The 4,308-nt window shown below is 39.1% G+C and overlaps 1 long non-coding RNA gene across 1 annotated transcript; it reads right to left on the reverse strand.

Annotated features, from left to right (window-relative positions):
* Positions 1-985: 985 nt before the first annotated feature.
* On the reverse strand, positions 986-3,395 carry LOC134883231 (uncharacterized). Its single transcript, XR_010168250.1, has 2 exons — positions 3,218-3,395; positions 986-1,981 (listed from the first exon to the last, which is right to left on the reverse strand). It is a non-coding gene; the product is annotated as an uncharacterized LOC134883231 (long non-coding RNA).
* Between the last annotated feature and the right edge of the window lie 913 nt (positions 3,396-4,308).

The raw sequence follows: 4,308 nt of genomic DNA on the forward strand, positions 1-4,308 counted from the left end.
TTGCACATCCCATTTTTTGCATTTTATTTTATTATAATAAAACTATGTAATGCTACCCTAAGAATTTTGGTCTGGAAAACACTAAAACGTCTACATCTTTGTAGGAAAACAAATGTTGTTGCTGTGATCTTCTATTATAAAGGAAAAGCAAATTGTCATGAAATCTCAGAGGGGTGCCCAAACTTTTGCATACCACTGTATACACACACTAGGGCTTTTGAAAAAAATTGAATTCGTAGCTTGTTTCTTTATCAATATTAGAATATTTATAAATGTTTTGACCATTAAACGCCCCGTGAAACGCGGAGGGCGGAAAGTGTACTTCACCGCACTTAAACAAGGTACACAGAACACGTAATGCACTGTAAAAAAAAAAACGGTTGACAGAACACAGATTTTCTAGGCAACGTGATGCATTTGGTTTTTTGAGTTTTCTTAACTTAAATTCACTGTGGTTGAGTGTACAAAGATTTTTAAGTTCTGCCAACTCAAGTTTTTGGAGTGTTGCATAGAAATTTTGAGTTCTACAAACAAAGGCTTTTGAGTTTCACATGTTAATATTGAGTTCTACCAACTCAGTTTTTTGAGTTTCACCTTTATGCTCTGAGTTCTACCAACACAGTTTTTTGAGTTTCACCTTTAAGCTCTGAGTTCTACCAACACAGTTTTTTGAGTTTCACCTTTAAGCTCTGAGTTCTACCAACTCAGTTTTTTGAGTTTCACCTTTATGCTCTGAGTTCTACCAACACAGTTTTTTGAGTTTCACCTTTAAGCTCTGAGTTCTACCAACTCAGTTTTTTGAGTTTCACCTTTAAGCTCCGAGTTCTACCAACTCAGTTTTTTGAGTTTCACCTTTAAGCTCTGAGTTCTACCAACACAGTTTTATGAGTTTTACATATAGATTCCAGGAGTTCTACCAACTCAGTTTTTTTAGTTCTACCAATCCCCCTCACCACTCCCCATCATTCAACACACAACAAATTAATTGAATACAATTTGTTTTTATTTTTCCAACATCAATGGGCTGCTGGAACAATGATGTGAAAGGGAGTCTCCTTGTGTTTGTGTGTGTGTGTGTGTGTAAGAGGTGGTGTAGGCTATAACTGTCCAATACTCTGATAAAGACATTAGGCCATTAGGCTCATGTAAATGTGGCTATTGTATCAATACGTACAAAAACATAAAACCACAATGTAAACCACATACAATATAAACATAAAACCGCAATGTAAATCACCATTTATCATCATAACTGCTAGAGTCAATGGGCTGCCAGGACAACGGTGTATGAAAGGGAGTCTCCTTGTGTGTGTGTGTGTGTGTGTGTGTGCGTGTGTAAGAGGTGGTGTAGGCTAAAACTGTCCGATACTCTGATAAAGACATGACAGGCCATTAGGCTCATGTAAATGTGGCTATTGTATCAATACGTACAAAAACATAAAACCACAATGTAAACCACCATTTAACTGCTAGAGTCAATGGGCTGCCAGAACAATGATGTATGTATGAAAGGGAGTCTCCTTGTGTGTGTGTGTGTGTGTGTGTGTGTGTGTGTGTGTGTGTATGTGTGAAAGAGCTGGTGTAGGCTTGTTCATGGAGGAGTGATGACAGAGCTGGGCGTGCGTGCGTTCGTGTGTATGTGTGTGTGAGTGTAAATCATACACAGGCTTCACAGCAAAAGCTTCTCTTTCAAGGATCGCGTGCGCTGAGAGCATCTTGAACCAAGCTCGAAAAAGATAGTCTGGATGGCCTCAAAGGTGTACCTCATCTTCTCTGGATAGCTTATGTCCATTGCATACATTAGGCCAAACAGGTAGGCGAAGTCAGCAGCGAGGTCAGGTAGGTCGTGTTTTATAACTGCCCCTTCCAAGATGACATTGATTTCAGTCACTGGTGGGGATTCGGTGCCATCATCATCGTCATAGACAGTCAGTATGGCAACTGCCACTCCTCCAACCACCTCTTCCTCAGGGTCTGTGTTCTGTGGGAAAAAACAGACACAGCAAATGTTTTAGTGATACCGACACCCCATTACAATTGCGGTCAACACATAAGCTAATTTAGTTGTTTACAGTCACATTTAGGACAAGACTACCAGCCAATATGTATCCAGCTTCTGGGGAGATATGAAAGAGGCACTGCAAATCTATTAATCACACCGAATTGCTCTGGACTGACTTACCATGCACTTCAGAAAGAACTCTGATGCATCCTCTCTAACAAAAATATATCAGTCAATATATAAGTCTATATATTAGTACTGAATGCCCTGTATGTAGGTTACCCCACAACCTAGCCCTTGCCTATCCTCGTGCTACTGCTCCCTCCACAACCAATGTTAGCGCTACTGTCGCTATCACTAGCTACTACTGCTTGATTGTTAAGCAGACATCACATGGTTCTTTCTGCAACACACGCGGTCCTTATGCAACATGTGTATGGAGTACATTCAATTAAGTTGAATATTTTAGCAATTTTAAGTTTAGATATTTATTTTCCATGAATTACTGAACAGTCAAATTAAAAGTAAACCAGTAAATTCAAAACCACAGCAGCATTCATTAATGCGAGAGAAAAAATATATCAGTCAATATATAAGTCTATGGGTGCGTTCGTAAATTGCCACTCCGAGCACACTCTGAAACGTTTTAACCGATATATACAGTCTATGGATTTGACAGTATCATGAGACTGGTGAAATACTGTCTTTCTGGGAAGTGTTTCGAACGGTTAAAAAGTTTCAGAATGTGCTCGGAGTGACAATTTACGAATGCCCTGTATGTAGGTTACCCCACAAACTAGCCTCGCCTAGCCTCGCGCTACTTCTCCCTCTACTTCAGTTAAGACACAAGGGCACAAACTCTAACTCTCCCTCTACAACCAATGTTAGCGCTACTGTCGCTATCGCTAGCTACTACTGCTTGATTGTTAAGCAGACAGTTCTTTCTGCAACACACGCGGTCCTTATACAACATGTGTATAGAGTACATTCAATTAAGTTGAATATTTTAGCAATTTGCTGCTACTGACTGTGCATAGAACATCACGTTCAAAAATTAGCATTAAGTTAGCAAACTAAAATCAGCTAATAACTTTGCTAATTTGGTTGAAATACATTAAATATACGACGCTGGTTAGTTCAGCGACCAAATCTATCTTCAATTATTTGCCTTACGCATTCTATTAAGTCATATTTTAGAGAAATAACAATAATTACCTGATATGAATCTCACGTCTGGCAATCCTCTCAACTTCGAGGGAAAATGGTAGAACGGTCGACTCGTGGAGACCTGTGTATGTCCATGGAGACAGGAAGGAAACCCCGTAGTAGGCGTGTCCATGAACATACAGTTGAGGAAACTTAATTTTATGTGTTAGAAACTTTCTAATCTTGTTAGAAAGTTGAGGGAAACAAAAAATCTTGTTTTGGTGAATCAAATTTCCTTGTTGACCAAATTCTGAGAATATTGAGTTGGGCAAACATTAATTTATTTGTTAGATGACAAAATTGTATTTCTGAATTAGCTTACAATAAAATTGTGTGTAAGTACAACAACTGTAATTTCCTTTTTTTACAGTGTGGAACACGGCACAGGTGTTGCCGGCAAGTGAGCTACCTAGCTAGTTGAGTAGCCTACACGAGAAGATAGCTGACTAGAAGCTAGTTTTCAATTTGCTCAGTAGGCTAGGCTAATCCCACGACGGTATTACCCCGATCAAATAAATGCACGTGTCCAATAAATCTCTGGGCCTGCGAGAAGACTTACTGTACTATTTGTAAACTGACAGCAGTTCAGGTTTGCTGGCACCCTAGCTAAGTTGATATGACATACTGAGAGCGCAGTTTCAAAGTTGCTTGCGATTGTGTAATGTGGAGGCTACATAGCCTGCGTTTATAGGTTACGCTAACATCACCTACAGGAGATGACCTTGCTAATAAGCTCACGTCACGATTCTAAACTTCACAAGGCGCGAAAAAAACTCGATATCTGAATTGAGGACAACGTTTACAAGCAGACACATTTACATTAAATAATATCTCTTACAGGCTCGAGTATTAGAGGCTGCCTTATATTCATTCGAATATCTTTATTTTTAAAAATATTCAAATTCTATTCAAATCACAAAGCCTGAAGTCAATATAGGCTAAAATTAGCTAGCACTGGTACATTAGCAAGTCACTTAAGCGTTGCCGTTTTCAGACGGCTGACGGCATTTCGACGCTAAACGTTAACCAAACCTAACTTATAGCTTATTGAGCACTTTTAACCACTTATGTCTATAATTGAAACATAAACACACAAAATC

This window comes from Eleginops maclovinus, chromosome 20 (genome assembly GCF_036324505.1).
Source record: "Eleginops maclovinus isolate JMC-PN-2008 ecotype Puerto Natales chromosome 20, JC_Emac_rtc_rv5, whole genome shotgun sequence".
Taxonomy (NCBI): domain Eukaryota; kingdom Metazoa; phylum Chordata; class Actinopteri; order Perciformes; family Eleginopidae; genus Eleginops; species Eleginops maclovinus.